Genomic DNA, 18,474 nt, shown 5'->3' with positions numbered 1-18,474 from the left:
TGTCTGCAGGGTGCTCGTAAGCCTGAATGTTGGCTTATTGCAGAGCAACCCAACATTTACTACTTGATGAAAAGAGGCACAGAGGGGAAGGTGAGACGCAGGTAACCATACCTGCCACCATGCAGTCATCTACTGGGGTGGTCATGGCCTTAGACTTCACTGAACAAAGTTTAGCGACTTCGTATTTTCCAAAGGTAGGAGTGAACATGAGCTGTTCCCAGGGAGCTGTTAAATTTGTGCATATGGCTGTTGCCACTGTCTTCAGGTCCAGAGGTTGATGAGTTACTCAAAAAGAGAGCTAGAAGAATGCAAACAACGTACGAAATACCCTTCAAGAAGACTTTCAGAGAATGATTTCAAGTGTTTTGAACATAAATAGACTCTCTCTTAATTAATTCAGAATATTAATTTCGTCAAAATAGAGATGTTCATGAAACATTTGGATTTATATTGGGTCTTCTGAAACTGATCAGTCTGCCATTTCAGTATTCCTGACTTATATGGATTAAAAATAGCTTTGAAACAAATAGATGGTGGTGTGAAGCTTACCAGTACAGCCAGCTGAGCACAGACTCAGAGACGTAAATGCTTTCATTATTAATACCAAATCCAGTATATGACTTGGATTCAGTTCAATATCTGGGTGGAAGTAATTGTCCTGTATGGAGAAGAGGTCTTGAGGTGGACATCAGGAGATCTAATCTGCAGGTCTAGGTTTACAAAAGTCCCTCATTGTTACCTGAATTGATTCATTTATGATTGTCTTCTAGTGTTCACATGTAATCAGTGGAAAGTCTTGATGTCTGCACCCCATCTGCCTCCCCAGCAGCTTACCTACTCAGGGGTCTATTCCTCTACACAGGACTCCTGTGAGCTTCCTAACTTCACCCCTTCCTTATCAACTAACTCCTCCATCCTGAGAATTCTTCACACTCAAGGACTTTGAAACATCACCCATCAGTACTTAAGCCAGTCTCTGTGATTAGAGAGGCCAGTATGGGGAAGCAGATCAGCCTCTGTCTCTACCAGGCTCTTTTTGGCTTCCCTCTGAAGCACTTCTTATGGGTCAGAGTCAAAGGCAAGGTACTAAGCAAGCTGGATTTCAAGTATAGTACATATGGAATGGTCTCCCAAGAGAAAAGGTAGATTCCCCCACATTAGACAGTTTTAATCTTGCCTTGACAGGGTGCTAAGCCTCCTCATATAAACTATAATAGCACCTAGGAAGGTTGGACCAGATGATCCTTGAGGTCCCTTCCAACCTGGCATTTTATGATTCTATGATACAAGTCTGGGTTTGGGTGGCAAGGTTCCTGTATTCCCTGAACTATGTTTTGCCTTCTTTTCCTAAGATTGAGGGACTTTGGGACATGGAAAACATCTTATGAGGTTTATAAAATGCTGTGTAAATTCCAACTAGAAATTTATCCCACTAAGCAATAAAGGTAGAGCATTGTGTGTGAAATCTAAGTTTTAGTGTGAAAGGGTTTTATTTCAGACTCTGTACTCCTCTTACAAGTGCAAGAACTCATATAATGGTGTGAAATGGGAAATGTTCCTCAACTGTGAGCCAAAATCTATAGTTTAAAAAGTCAGTTTTTCTGATAAAACTTTTATTTCCTACATTTGGTGCCATTTGATTAGGGTGGTTATCATTATCACAACACCAAAAGGTGTGGTGAGTGCTTGCAAAGGAGCAAGAGCAGGACAAATTCTGTAACTAAAAAGAGCATTTGATGCATGAATAAGGGTTAACATCCACATTAAATGACAGCAGGCCATTTGTCCACCTTTGTTCTGTTTGAAACACGATTACTCCAATTATCATTTCAATTGAGCATTTTTTTAATTTTCATTTTTATTTTCTGATGCTTTAGAGTAGGAGATGATTGATGGTGTACGGGAGGGAAGAGAAACAATTTAAAAATGAGACCTATTGGAAATTAAACATTAAACCAACTCACAACAAGAGAATCAAGCCACGCTCACCAGTGAACACCAGCATTTGGAGAGAGCTCAGGGACATAAGAGGTCTTTAAGAGCGTAACACAAAAAAACCCAAACAAAAAAGCAAACCCTAACAAAACCAAACCAAGCAAACTACCTTTGTTCAACCATTTATTTTGGTTCTGAATTAAAATTTAAACTTATGACCCCAAACTAGCCAAGCACAGCTGTGCTACTGCTGGAGTTGTACTAGTTAGATAGTTTTTGAGTCAGTGTCTCGTGTTTCTCGCATGCTTGCTGTCCTCAACAGATCCAGGGGGGAGGCAGCTGTTGCACCCCCACATGTCCTGAGGCTCCGTTTTGATTGCAGTGGTGGCTCAACCCAGTTAGTTCTTCTGGGTTTTGTGGCTCTGGCCCTTCTCATTCCTCTACTGTCAGACTGCTCCCAGGAGAGGTGGAGAAGGAAGAGTGGACAGCCTCAGGTTATGGAAGAACTTGATTCACATTTAGGTGTTCCAATGCAGAGTTAGCAGCCACATGTCAGCCACTTGGCTTTGAACCCTTTAGCCAACAGGAATGTGAAGGAGATATTGAGCACACCTACACAACAGTAGCAGTATTATTTGCCCAGCCCTTAACTTTTCCAGATTGTTTCCTCATGTACAATGAAAAAATCAAAGCAAAGCTATCTGCACAGGCAGTGGGAGGTTGTACAGTATCAGGACTAATGTGGACCAGAAAGGCAAAGAATTATACCCTCCTAAAAGAAGGAATAAACATATAGAGCAAATAGCATGTATGTGGTGACTTGTCTCCACTGCCACCAGGCTCTTCAGGTGACTAGGACTCAGTGGCAAAATTGCCCAAGTGCTTTGACATGTAATGTCCTGAGGCTTCTTTCCCTCTTGATTGCATATCCAATGGCTGTTTGCTATTTCTATTACATAAGACAGCTTTTGCTGGCCACCACTACCTTTTTTTCCTTGAGCAAATTGCACTCAGGCTGCCTGCATGCAGCTATGCACTGTGCAGCTGGCAGCTCACCTCTCCTCCTCCTCCCCTGATGATCCAGGAACACAGCAGTGAAGTACCTTAATGGTAGCATCAAATAGCCTCATGCCATACATTTTTAATTTCTAAAATGGTCCTCGTTAGAGTTTCAGGGTTCTGAAAACAAGTGTGAAATGTTGCTAAAAATGGATAAAAACATCTGACCTGAAAATAAACTATTGTCCAATTCACACTGCATCACCCCAATCAATTACTGATGCTTTTCCTGGTGACTAATAAGGCTTTATTATCACAGTATCCAAAGACTTGATAATCATTAATTATTTTTTTGGCTTGGTAGTACCCCAGAGATGTAGCATTGTAAAATATGAAGACTTGGGCCATTGATGGTTGAAAAAAATCTTTATGGACAATGCAAGATCTTAACACAGATTCTGTGATCATGTACAGTCTCAAGCAGATTACGAATTGTCACAACAACAAAGGTCACAACTCAGCCCTCATTGTCAGAAATGTGTATCAAACTTCAATATCCAGATCTGGACCATGATGAACTGGTTTTGTTGCCAGAGGACTTGATCCCAAGAAGCCTCTTCTCCCAGCCACAGAGAAACAAACTTTGCTGCTTCTACCTTTCATACTCTAGAGGTCTCCAGAGTGGTTGGTCTTGGTCTCATCACAAATAAGAAACATAATTAAAGCCTCCCTTTGAGCACCTTCCACTCCTGAAATACTCCTGCAGAGACTTAAACTAGTTGCAAATCTCCCCGTTCCCTCTCTCCTCTTCTGCTAGCAGATGTCAAGCCACTATTTCTTATCTTGCCCCTTCACTCACAAGCAGAACAAAAGTTGTTACTTTTCTGAGCTTCATGAGAACCCTTCAAAGTGGACAGTGTTTTATTTTACCAAGGAAGAAACTGAACAGAAGATGAAAACTGTTCAGGGCTGAGCTTTAACACAGATGTTTTTGATAATTTGCTGTTATTTCCATTGCCCCATCCCCCAGGGCTGAGGTGGTATCACATTCCTTTATTTCTTGCTGATCCCTCCTTGCTGCAGAACACAACAAACACGGTCTGCTGATTCAGAAGAGAGCCACGGGTTTACACTGGCAGCTTTCAAAAAAATTTAAGGGGCTACCCCAGGTCTGATAAGACCTCTAATAATGTCAAAATTATCAGAACTCTTATTTCATGCATTTTCAAAGCTTCTGCAGGGGCTACATAAAGCTGAAGCTAATCTCATTTGCTTGAAGTGCATGATTAGCAATGCAGAAACTGATCAGAGCTGTACCACATGCTCTGGTGGTTCCATTAGGATTTGTGGTGAAGGGCTGATCAATAACTACTGAGCTCTTAGGGTTGCCCTATGGAGAGGAAAAAACTATATATAATCCTTTAAAGATATTTAGGGGGGAAAAAAGTTATTAATTCAATAAGCTAAAAATATTTAATATTAATCTATTTGCAACAACTTCTGCCTGAAGATTGGGGATGACCTACATTAATCACTGAGTATATAAAACCAGGTGATACTTGATAAAAGAAGCAAAGTAGGCAGCATCTGGCAATGACATCAGTTTGGCAGTTTGTCTCCTTGTAGCACTAAGCTGTGGGGTTTTTTGTCTTCGTTTCCAGTGAGCTCAATATATCCCTTCCATTGACTAACAAATCACTGTGCACCAGTCACCCTACAGCAGCTGACCTGTGTTCATGCTTTTAGTTTCCAGTGAATACGAGTTAAGACATCCCTTTTTCATTGAGTACACAACCTCAAAATCCCTTCCATTTACTGTCAAGTTCCTTAAGAGAAGCACACATACCCAGGTAATGATCACGAAGCACCTGCCACAGAGTGACTGACTGCTCCCTGGTAGTGCATTCATGTGTCAGAACATTCCCATTGTTAAACATTTGGAAGGACGGGCACATCAGAGCTATCACACTCTAATTCATGTATCAATGGGCCAGAATAAACTATTTTTCCTCGCAAAATCTGAAGCATTTTTCCAACAAGATGTTCTAAGCACATTTAATGTTATCATCACCATTTTCACAAATTTCTGTTAGAAGGTATTTTTTACCCTTTTTTGATACCAGAGCTGGAAATGCTGCAAAAATGCAGAACCTTGACTGTTTGGGTGAACGTCTCATTTCAGGTTCTCATAGCTGACATAGTGATAAGTAAAAAAACCAACCAAATTAAGCACTAAACTTCTATTGACTTCAAGGGATACTGAGGCAAGGCTTCTTCATAAAAACATTAACCCAATTCAGTTTCCCCACTTCTCTACTAAAACAGAGTTCATTCAGAAGCACAGTCCACGGGGCAAATCTATCAATTAAGGCAAGCAAACATCTGCAACCTTAACTTCTTCTGTCAGCTACCATTACCTACTACTTACTTAGCTGTCTGTGCATGCAGTGAAGGTTGTATGCAAGAAGCAGCACAGATCTGCCTCATCTTGCATCCCTGCCTATTTGGCCTTCCCAGGTTAGACCACAAGAAATAACTCATTTCAGCTGAAAGTTATTGCATTTTCTTTAGTAGTTAGAGTGTAAATAAGTCTCATAAGAAGTATAAGCTACATAAGAATATGTATGAGAAATATATCTGATCAGGGAATGCACATTTTTGTTATAATTTACAGTATTTCTTCTTTGGGAAGCATTATTGTGTACAGTAAATAACATTTCAATTTTTATAACTGTCATAAACCAATCGGCCTGAGCCTTGATCAGCATACTGCTACTTATTCTTTCATGCTTTCTAAATAATCTGTCAACCTTTCTGTCAATGCATGATGAATGATCTCTCCATCACTCGGAGGAGACATACAGTCTGTTGGGTTCATAACAAATACCTTCATTTGGATAGTGCTGGAGTTTATAGCCTTACAGGCCAAGAAGGTTTTATATCCACTTGTAGCAGTCTGATTTGAATTAGGCTTTGTCACCTTAGAAATCCAACCTGTTACCAAAAGCAACAGATTTGTTTCCTTTGTTTGTACTAGGTTTGCCTCTTTGAACAAATATTTTATCTATATCACTAGCACATTTCTTATCAGACTCAAGAATCTACCTGTTTACATAAGTTTAAGAGTGAGATGCAAGAAAAAGACATCTGAAAAAGGGCATCCCTTCCCTTCAGCCTGTTGACCTCACCACAAACTTTGGTTCATCAACAAACTTACTGATGGTGCACTAAATGCCTCTGTCCATGTCACTAACAAAGATGTTAAACAGCACCAGTCCAAATGCCAACCCCCGGCGGACACCACTGGTTACAGGCCTTCAACTTGGCCCTGTTCCATTGATCACAACCCCCTGAGTTCTGTCACACAACCAGCTCTCAATCTCCTCACTGTCCAGTCACCTAGCCTACACTCCCTCTGTTTCCTAAGGAGGCTGTTATGGGAGACAGTGTCAAAAGCCTTGCTGAAGTCAAGGTAGATCACATCTGCTGCTCTTCCTTCATCCAGCCAACCAGTTATATCATATAGAAGGCTAGCAGATTGGTCAAGCATTATTTACCCTTGGTAAATCCATGTTGACCACTCCCAATAACTTCCTGTACTTCAGCATGTTTAGAGATGACATCCAGAACAAGTCACTCCATCACCTTCCCAAGGACAGAAGTGAGACTAATTGACTTATAGCTCCCTGGGTCCTCCTTCTTGCCCTTTTTGAAGACTGGAGTGATACTGGCTTTCCTCCAGTCCTCAGGCATCTCTCCTGTTCTCTATGACCTTTCAAGGTGATGGAGAGTGGCCCAGCAGTAACACCTGCCAGCTCTCTCAGCACTCAGGTGCATCCCATCAGGGTCCATGGACTTATGGAAGCCCAGTTTGGCCAACTGTTCTCTAACCTGGTCCTCCTCTACTGAGGGAAAGTCTTCCTCTTGTCAGACATTTCCCTTTGCCTCCAGGGCCTGGGATCCATGAGGCACAGCTTTAGTAGTGAAGACTGAAGCAAAGAAGGCATCAGTAACTCTGCCTTCTCTGTGTCTTCCACCACTAGGGCACCCACCTCATTCAGCAGTGGGCCTGCATTTTCCCTAGTCTTCCTTCTTCTATTGATAAACTAGAAAAAACTCTTCTTGTTATCTTTAACCACAGTGACCAAGTTGAGTTCTGCTTGAGCCTTGGCCCTTCTAATTTTCCCCCTGCAGAGCTTCAGTCCACCTTGGTATTCTTCATAAGTTCCCAACCCTCTTTTCCAAAGGCCGTAAACATTTTATTTTCCAAGAGCTGTAGCTCACAGCATCTTCCAGATGATGGATTCTGGTGACACATATGTTCCATTGCCTTATCCCTGCCTTTGGTCTTTGATGCCCTCAATCAAGGGATTTTTTTCTCTGACATTTTTGGTTGCCAGGGAGTCTGAAGAGATTTGCCCACTCGTCACTTCTGGGAAGTTTTCAGAGTTGCATGAAGAGTATCCACCTACCCAAGCACAAATGCAGGAAGAGCAGGAATGCTTTAAAAGTGTCAGATTTTGAGCCCGTTTCAATTATCTGACCAGCTTATTTGTCACTTGCTACTTTTATTTTTGCTCCACCCCATTTCAGCTGACAGTGATTTGATCCCAAATGCTACACATTAAAAAAGAAATGTTATACAGGTACCAGCAGACCCTTCTGCGGTCCCAATCCTGCTTCCACACAGACATGGTACTGAAGGAGAGTTTCAGTGCATAAAACTCTTACGAGTTTTGGACTCCCATTTTCAGGGAAAATAATGAGACACGAGACAAGATGGGAAGAATGGTAGAAGATACTGTAGATTAGCAAAATGTTCAATTTTAGCTTGAGGTACACATACTCATGCCCCTGCCCTGTGCTTAGCTTTGGCTGTTCCAAACCTGTTGCTTTTACTCCTAAGAGCTGGGAGGTAAGATGTAATGCATCACTTTGAACCTCCCCACCATAATAAAGAATTAAATCAAGGCTCTGATTCACATTTCACAGTCAATTTAAGGGTGGTAGAAGTTTAGGCTCTCTGTCTCCCTCCTCACAGTGGTATCCAAACTGAGATTACCCCTGCACTGCTATGATTCACACCCCCTGGATTAATGCAAATCACCACGAGCTAAAGTTTATATTAACATCCTGGGCTTCAGCAGTGCCAGCTTAATTACCTGCAAACCTGCAAATGTGGTTAGACAATTTGATATTGCTGTCAAAAGTGCTGGTTCTATTACTCCTCCTGCCCTGGGCTGTGGGATCCCTGGGAGCTGCTCTGGATGGAGCATTGTTTATTTGACTGCATCAACGTCGTGCTGGATCAGGATAATTTTGGGATGTGGTAGGATGTTGGGGAAGGAAAAAGTGCAGACTTAGGCTGCCCTAATACGTTATTTATTTCATAGTTTTACAGGCCAACAGAAGAGAGACCAAAGCACCCCTTTTTTTGTCTGAAGAGGCAGCTTTCCTGCAGTGTGTATTTCAGACAAGCTTCAAGGCTGGTGTGTCTAGGGCTTGTGTGTGTTATTGTCAAAAGCCAGAGAAAGAGTAATTTTTCTGGCATCCTTCTATTTTTATTATTGTCTGTGAGGAAATAATATTCTTCCAGATGAAAGTCAAATCCAAATCGCTCAGAAAATCCTGTAGAGATTTCATTTTGCTTAGATTGAAAAGTGCAATAAAAAAAAATCGCTATTGCCAGAAAAACAAACAACACATATTAAGCCTCTTTATCACCATGTCTAATGTTTTACTAACTGTGAAATCACATTTTCCAGGATGAACTGTCTCAATACATTTCTGAAATATTCTGGTAGTGCTCAGTGGCCATTTGAAAGAGGAACTTGGTCCCAGCCACAAACAGCAGCCAGAAGTCAACAGCACAAGACATGCAACTTCCTCCAGGATCATCCAGGGACCAGGTTCAAATAGCTCCACATCTTCCAGTTTACAACAATCCAGTTCCTAAAGACAGGGTTTAAAGTTTTTTGGGGGCATATATTTTACTTTCACAAAAGTTACCCACTTTAAAGACAGTTGTTGTAGGAGGAAGTCCATCTCACTGACTCTACAAAGTCACTCTCAAAAGAGGAGGACGAAACATTTTACCAATAACCAACACACTCCAAACTAGGAAAAAAAGATTTCTAGGTTTCACTTCATAAGCAGGTCAGGGTGCATGAGAACAGGCTGTCTGGGAAGTGCGTGAATCTTTTCACACTGGCCATCTTCAAGACCAAGTTTGGCGGGAATAACACGGATAAAGTGGGTCCTGCCTTGGGCAGTGGATGTACTGCCTGACCTTTGGATGTCCTTTCCAATACTACGATGCTATGACTTTGAGAAATTAAATGACTTCTCTCAGTGATTCCTCCCGGGAGTTTAGGGCAGACCTCACCACTCAATATCCTTGCAGGAAATTGTAAGTCATATGTCTTCCTTTCACTCTGTGGACACAGTGGAACTGCAGCACACAAAGCACACAGTGCCTTTAACATCACTTTTGCTGAGAACCCTTGTTCACCACCCTCATGCCATTATTAACAACAATTCACCTCTTATTTGTTCTGCTCACTAACGTGGCATTTCATAATCATGTCACAACCATTCTATTCTAATTTATCCCCAGAGATGGATTTTGCTCAGCTGCAAAAAACATTTGGTTGTAACATTAAAAAAATAATAATAATCAAACAGAACAGGAACTGATTAAAGGAGACAGATACCTGCTTCTCCTCATATGGCCCTTCTAATGCCCTTTGATCTGGTCTCAACAAATTTAATTCTGCACAATAATTGTCCTCACATGATCTTGACAATATATTTTTCCCCACCACTTGGTTTCTCTTAACATTTTTCAATCACTTTCTCTTCTTTACCCCATCAGATATAAGCCTCTTTACTTGTTTTTCCATGTTCTTCAGGGTACACATCCTCACTTTAGCCATGGCCATTGCATAGAATAGTATCATAGTATCACAGAATGGTTTGGATTAGAAAAGACCTTTAAAGATCATCTAGTTCCAACCCCCTTGCATGGGCAGGGACACCTCCCACTAGATCAGGTTGCTCACAGCCCTATTCAGCCTGGTCTTGAATTCTTCCAGGGAGGGAACATCCACCACTTCTCCTTGTAACATGTTCCAGTGTCTCACCACCTTCACAGTAAAGAATTTCTTCCTAACATTTAATCTAAATCTACCCTCTTACAGCTTAAGCCATTACTCCTCATGGTATCACTAAGCCCTTGCAAAAAGTCCAGATTTCATCAAAGAGATGCCATTTCTTCCTCCAGTTGGTCCATTGACTTCCACTGCTCACACATCGTATTTCCAACAAGGTACTTTCGTCTGCATTCTAATGACAGAAGCCAGAACACACGGAGCTCCTGTCTCCATCCCCACATGAAGATAAAGATGGCTTTTCTTTCAGGAACTGCAGGGAATATGAAACCATTTGGATGCTCTGAACAACTGAGACAACTCAGTTTGAACATGGTCCGGTCAATGAGACCAGCAGCACAAACCCAAACTATGCAGCATCTTCTCAGTCTTGTGACTTCCATGAGGGCAATGATGACCAAACCAACCTTTTTCTTACAACAAGCTCAGAAGTGCTTGAATTACAGTGCCTTGAAATAGAAAATGCCACTTCAAATAAAACAGTGAATCAGAAACCCCAATAGACAGTAACACTATCTCAAGCACTGCAACAATTTATAGAGAAGAAATTAGTAGATGTGAGTTGGAAGGACATTAATCTTTTGGAGAAGAGCTTACCTAGAGTGAGCTACATGTGAAGGATAAAATTCTGCTCTCTTTAGAGCATACCAAACCACTGCAATTCACAGGATCTCTAATTTACATGAGTGAAAGACAATCAGATTTAGCTAATACATCCCATTTTAGTACCCCTGTGTGTATGTGTAGCACTGCACTAAGAGACACAAGTGAGTGGAGGTAAAAACCACCTAATAATAAGTTTAAAATAATATTGAAGGTCAAGTTTAAAATATCACAAACATATCAGCATATTGGTCAAGTAGAAAAGGACAGAGTACCAAACAGAAGATATTTTAGCAGCTGAAACATAGGGTTAGTTATGTGTGTTATCAGGCAGGTTATGCCTACATCTATTTAATTCCTTAATATACTTGTATGTCCTGGAAGGTTTAAGCAGTATACTCCGGATTTAAGTAAGTAGACTGGCAATGTGGACCAAATTTAACCTTGCTGTAACTGTAGTAAAGTCTCCAAAATGCAGTGAGGTTATTGTAGGGCTACACACGGTCCTATGTTAGAGCAGTTTATTTTGTCATTCCTTCTTACAGACAGCTCCTGTTATCCATGAAAACCTAACAAGCAATAAAAAAATCATGTCTAAGAGGTATAAAAACTTCACATTTTGCATTTTTGTCATAGCAAAGTAAGCAAAAATTAGTAAAAAAAATGCCTTGCAGCTAGTCAATAGTAGGAAGAAATATAATTATGCAAAAAATATAAAATCTTTGTGTTTACAGTACAAATTGGATGGTATGACACAGGTGCCTTATAACAACATCAGACTGACTTTCATGTTTCTGTATAGTCTCCTTTTATATTAAAAAAACATTAGTTATCCCACTAAGGTGACTACTTTTCTAGGTTTTTATCACTTATTTTAATAGAGAAAATCTTATTATAAGATCATGGAAAAGTCTCAGTTCTACTACCCAAAGGCAGACGAAACATTTCCCTCATCTCCCAGCTCAGCCTGAGATAGATTGCTCTTTAATTAATTTGTTGTGATTTGCTGTTAAAATCTAGTTCTAATGGTACTATCATAGACAGAAATTCAATTTGTTTTTTCTCTGAATTCCCACAGTGAGGTGGGAACCTCATTTCAGCAGAACACTTGCCTCATATGCATGCTCACAGCAGCTCCCTTCTTATTTTCCATACTATTTTTCAGCTTTTTGTCATTAACTTACTGCATATATCATAGAATCTTAGAACCATGGAATGGTTTGGGTCAGAAGGGACCTTTAAAGATCATCTGGGACACCTCCCACTACACCAGGTTCCTCCAAGCCACATCCAACCTGGCATGAACACTTCCAATGAGGGGCAGCCACAGATTCTCTGAGCAACTATTGTCAGTGTCTCACCACCCTCCTAGGAAATAATTTTGTCCTTTCACCTAAGCTAAATCTGCCCTCTTTTATAGTTTAAAACCTTTATCCCTTGTCCTAACACTAGAGGCCTTTGTAAAAAACCTCTCTGCCTTTTTTACAGGCTCCCTTTAAACGTTGAAAGGCTGCGATAAGGTCTCTTTGGAGCCTTCTCCTCTCCAGGCTAAGTGACCCCAAATCTCTCAGCCTGTCTTCATAGCAGAGGGCTCCAACCCCCTGATCATCTTCGTGGGCCCACACTGTATCTGTCCTAACACCTCCATGAGTTTTTTTGTACTGGGGACCCCAGAGCTGAACGCAGTATTCCAGGTGAGACCCCACCATATTTTTGTTGTCTAGGATGCCTCCTTTCTAAGTTATTTTAAAATAATAGCTAGTTTGCATCTTTTTCTGCAGATCTTCCCTGCTCAGATAACTGTTACTCTTTTCAAGGAGACATGTTGTAAAACCATTTTAATGAGCAGCAACTGCCAAGCCATCTCCATCCCAAGGCAGACTTAGGATGTCACCAAACAGGGGGTGGCTAAAAAGTGTCTGAGCCAGTGCTCTTTTTTACTTTAATTCTGATGAGCTAATCCAGCAGGAGATAACCCCCATGTCCATGGCAAAGGGAGTAGTGAGCCAACTTTGTCCATCCCCTTGCTCCCACCAACCTCCCCCACCAACTGTTTTAGCTGGCACCTAAACTGCTGGATATATTTTGGCTTTTTGAACACTACCAAAAAGTACAAGCTTCACAAAACAAAACAGATGTCACAGTTGGAAAGCTCAAGCCTCTAGCTCCTCCCAAACCCATGAGCCTGGAGCAAGGCCCTGCTGCAGGTAGGCTGGAGAGGGCTGTAGGGCTGGGAATTGCCTCTCCAAAGACACAAGCAACTTGCAATTTCTTTTCCTCCCTCCATGGTCCCCTACTATTAACACTTCTTTTTCTAACATGCTCCTCACACAGAGGACCCCAGCTAAACAAACCACGCTGCAATTTAAAAAAGAAATGCAAAAAAAGAAGGATTAAACCATCTAATTGTCAGGAAAAACGTAATCTTTATTTTTAGTCCAATTCCCAAAGTGGTCTTGAATATGTTATTTTTACCCCAGTGGTTTAAGTTTTGTTTAGCATTTTATTGATTAGGCAGTATTTGATGAAATGCTCTTGTGGGCTGTGGGCTTTTCTTATATTTTTGTCATTGGTTCCTCTTTCACTAAAAAGTCTGGTGCATTCTCCTCATCTTTTCTTCCCAGAAAGCCATAAAAAGCTGTGTATTAAGCACTTCTCTACCTTCAGAGAAAAAGAGTTACCACTCTGATGTAGATTAATCATGTGCAATAGGGGTTTTGACAGCATAAACTAAGGCAAAAAAAATTTATTTGTATAGGCAGGAGAAACTCTATATTTATTTAAGTAATTGCATCTGTGGCTGAGGGTTTGATTTCCTTTTATGTTCATTTTTGAATATTCTTGACTGGCCTTCACTCAGTTCTGGATTTATTAATTTTCTATGTGTTTGCAGCCAGTCACCATACAAAATCCAGGTTGCCCTTAAGACAGATCAATATACCCAAAGAAAAAGAAAGGTAAGTCTTTCTCAAAGGAAATTATTTTTCACCAGGGGCAATGTGTTGTAGAGCTTTAAATCTAAATATATACTTAGGTAAGAAGTATCCCCATTTTTAGGTGCCTCTTTCTTTTTTGCTCAGTATGTATTCTAGAGCCAGATACAGAGAGTGACAAAATAGATCTTCCCTCAAAGTGCCACTTCTGAGCCTACCTGTGAGTGATGGAGCTTGGCAAACACAGATACATAAGTAAAATCAGCAGCAGCTTGAGACCTGACTTTTCAGCAATGTCTGTGGGGCAGAAGACAGTGCCAGGTTGAGAAGGCAGAGGAAGAACAGGTATTCTTGGCTCTTCTGGGATGCATTTGCCACCCCACCAACACAGACTCGCCGAGTTTGGGACAGGGTCTTGCTACCATGGGAAGGGGACAGATAATAGTCACAGCTGGAAATGGAAGTAGAGCCCTAGGGAGCCTGATGTGCTGCTCATGATGGAGGTGGACAACACTTCTTCCCCACAGTGGCACTTGTCACCCACCCCTTCTTCAGAAGCTACAACAAGCCTGGATGCCCAAAGCACTGCTGTGTGTGAAAGCACACACACAGTGACCACCTTCCCACACCAGCATTCCTTGCCAGGAAAATCTATAAACATACAGGTAACATAACGATGTGCTGAGCAAAGTGCCTTCAGCTCATCAAACTGAGGAGGTGACTGTGCAAGAAGTCAGGAGGCTTGAGAAGCAGAGGATGGAAAACTGTCCCACTGTGAACACTGCTGGCATCAGCATGTGCCACTGATTAGTTCATAGCAGCTGCTTGATTTCACCTGCAGGTGAATCCTCTCTTGTGCTCCTAGAATGCTACTTATTCCAAATGGCAAAACCAAAGATGACTTTTTTTCAGAAGGGGAAAAGAAATTAAAATATACAGAGTTGTGAAGTGAGAATGAAACATTCATCTTGTCGAATAATTAAAAAAGCCTGAAACCATGTCAGGACTAAAGAGGGATTTCAAGCTGGAAACATTTATACTCAGAAGGGTAAACAAAGGCCATGATTCTAATTTCAGATGTGCAGTCACCGAGCACCAGGCAAAGTGAGGAAAAGAAAATCAGCTTTGACACTCTTGGCCAGTGGATGGTACAAGTTTCAGAGTGAAGTGACTTGAGTTGTAGCTAAACCAAGACGGTGAGACTAGAAAACACTTAAGGGAGGAGGTTAAAGCATTTAACTTTGAACACAGATTAGTTTGGTCCAAATCTTATACAAAACAAGTAAAAATTAATTAACTTATTCTTTGTTGGACAAATTCACCATTTAATTTGTGGTACAGAGCTATAATTACCAGCCTCTGCTCTGGAGACCAGTGGAGGGACTGACAGGTTTGTGTGAGACATTTTCCATACACTTAATTGCAATCTGAGCATGTTGCTCTCTGTCTGCAATGGACTTCTCTGCCCCTGCAGCATCCCTGTGCAGCAGGAGAACATTCTCACCTCTGTTTTCAGCTGAGACCTGAGGGTTGATGTTTAGCCCACTGATGGAGTGGGGCATTACAGAGCTGAATGCCACCATAAGCCTGTCTGCAGGGTGAAGCTAAGAGTCTCACCAGCTGGAGCAGTCATTCAAGAAGAAAGCCTAAGTCCAAGCCCGCTGTGATGGTGCAGAGGTTCAGACTCACACATCGCTGCTCTGGACACTGTGAGAGGGGAGCCCAGAGCCCAGGTCCCTGCTCCTAGGGTTCTGAAACCCAAAAGCAGATGTTTCCAGGAGCCTATGCCACAGGTCTTCTCACTCTGGCTTGCCTCCAGTCAGTCAGGAGAGGTTGGAAGAGAACTCTTTTTCCTCCTGGACCCTTGCATTACTGACCAATGGGCTCTTTTAATTATGACATTAAAAGGCAGTCATAATGGCTGTGAATAAATAAACAGTCTTCCTTTAATTCTGGCTTTCTCTAGCCTTTCTGTGCCTGTTTTTGTAATTCTAATTATGGTTTCAAATAGTTTTTATGAGCTTAACATGAATATATATTGCTATCTTGATACCATTTTGGCTTATCCAGCCACAAAGGTCCATGGCTGTTACCTAGTCCTACTCCAACCATCTGCTATAACACAGGACAGAAAATGACATCTGAGTGTTCTCATTGACACTTTAAACTTTTTGCACCTCTCCTGGGAACTACCTGCATTTAAAGCCTGGGCTTCCCAAAGTCTACTGTAGCAGACCATTAAGCTCAGAAGATACTTTTTCTGTGTGGGAGATTTGGCAGCAACTGGTTTAGCACAACATGAGATGTGGTGTGGCAGGATGCTGGTAACTTGCTTGCTAGCTTCAGAATGTAGTGCTCATCTTACCACTTTGCAGAGGAAAAAGATATCATCAGCTTGATAAAAAATAAATAATAATGAGAGCTGTAAAATGAGCAATATGAAGAAAGCTTCTTTAAAACATACTCCTAATATGACTCAGAAAGCAAACACTCAGATGCTCAGTCATAGCTCTGTCATCTTGTGCTTCTGTATTTAAAATATGATCTCTTCAGTCTTACCTGTGCTGTTTGTCTCTAGCTAAAATGTCATGCAGTCAGCTCCATCTTAAAATCATGGTGTGTGAACTATAAAGCCAAATACTTAAAAGTGAGGCTGTGTCTGAACATGTTGTCCACTCTGTCCTGTCCTTTCATGCACTGCTGTAAGCTGCAACAGAAAAGTAACTCAGAGACTTAGGAGCCAAAATGCTGTTTCAGATGGTGACATCTGAGAGAGAAAAAACAGAGATACTAATCTGCCTGAGGGGTTTTGAGTGTTGTTTGCTTTTCATCTTTGGAAACTGCATGGTGGCAAACACATCACCTCGTTCCTTCCTCTCTATTTACAGCAAATAATCTCTACTATCTTCTGCCCACATCTTCTCTCCAGAGCCGGGTTCCAGGGAGGGCTGATCATTATTTGCTTTGCACACAGTAAAACAAGTGCTCAGTTTGTTAACCCAATTTCAAAAAAGCTAGTCAAGGATGGGCTGTTTAATTTTTAATTGCATTACATGTATTTATAAGTAAAACCAATGCAGCCAATGAGTCTTATTTCAAGTGCTGATTCCAGAGTATTAGCACATACTGTGTTCAAAACTGCCAAAAGTAAAAGGGCATCAAGAAAAAACAGTACATGTTTAGGAACCACAGAAGGTGTTAGATGGTTCCAGAAGATATTCAGGGATTTAGTAGCATAAATCCTATGGCAACTGAGGTACATGTTCCTAAATCCCTTAAGTCAGATTGTAAATTTCTTATGTATAATTGTATGGTCAAAGCAAAGTTTGTTTTCTGCATTTTTTTTTAAGCTTTTCTGCTCAGATCAGTACCACAAATAAATATTTAGTGTGCCAGTGTGTTGCTAAATTATTCATGCTTTAAACTCCTAAAGGTGAAAGACAATCTTCCTGACTTTATATCCTCTCCCGAAGAAATGCGTTATTCATTGTTGATTTTGTTTTCATATGCATCCTGTTTGTCTGTCAGTGCAAAGCAGAGTCAGAATATAGAGGGAAAACTGACAAAACATTTTAGATGTATTTAATTTCATCCTACTTCTTCTTATTAGTCACCAAAAAAAGCTGTCAACTAGACTTTTATGAAAACACTTTGGATGGTTTAAATGCTTACAAAACTGAGAGATGTGATTCAACTGGAGCAAAGCACCACCATTTTTTTCTCAGTATGGGGACATAGCCCTGTGGACTTCTCCTGGGCTGAACGCTGCTTACACAGTAAAGGGACAAGCTGTGCCTGACCAGCAGAGCTGGCACATCATGTAGGGTGAGCAGCAGGGAAATGGGAAACAAGGGATGGTCCCTATGAGGGGAGTTAAATTAAATGCATATGTCAAATATCATTACCTTTCCATGGTGGGCTCTGTAGGTCTGATGAGAACTGCAGTCTATGTCCCATGGAAATGAAATGGGAACAATGGGCATGGAAGTGATGGTTCATCCCAGGCCAGAAGGGCACTGTGGTGTTATCTCTAAATTATTCCGTTACCAGTTAATTCTGTTTACAATTAAAGGGTTCTTGTTTATTTGCTTTTAGCAAATGACTCGTATAATCCAGCCTGAATAAGGAAGGCAAATTGGGACCATCCTCTCAGAAGAATTAGCAAAATATTGTATCTGTTAATACTGTCAAGAGGGTGAGAAATGCCAAGAGACAAACTGAATTATTTCTGGCAAAAGAAATGAGTGAGAGGTAGGGAAAAGTGTTTAGCTATTAAAGGGAAGGAGAAGAGGCAGAGCCATTATGGATTGGGAGGGGACCAAAACCCCTGACAAAATATTCAACGAGCACTGTGTTTCTTGTTTTAATAAAGAGAAAGAGGCAGGATTGCCTGTAAAACCCAGCTGATCCGGAGAATGGAGCACATGTAGTAGAGTACAGGCACATCCCAGGTAAAAGCCAAGTCTAGAGATCTTGGTAAACTCAGAGAACTGAAAAATCTCCAACTCTGAATGGTGGAAAAAAACCACACATAAAATCCAACCCAAACAGCAGGAGCTATAAAAAGCTTGCTGGATTGGGAATAGTCCCACAGAACTGGAAAATACCTTGGCTGGGGAAGCAAGGAATTCAGCTTTAAAATAGTCTGTGAGCCTTTTCAGATTAGATATTTTCAGTAATGGTACAGCAGAACATGTACTTTTGCACAGGAATCAGCAAGTCTCTGTCTTTAATGCTTCACTGCACAAATCCGGTCCCCCAGTCTAGAGCAAGAAGCGGAGTTTGGAAGAGGTGCTGGAGAAGTCCTGTGCAATTCTGTGAGACAACAAGGCTGA

Source organism: Apus apus, chromosome 2, assembly GCF_020740795.1.
Source record: "Apus apus isolate bApuApu2 chromosome 2, bApuApu2.pri.cur, whole genome shotgun sequence".
Lineage (NCBI taxonomy): Eukaryota > Metazoa > Chordata > Aves > Apodiformes > Apodidae > Apus > Apus apus.
Note: the sequence above shows the minus strand (reverse complement) of the source record.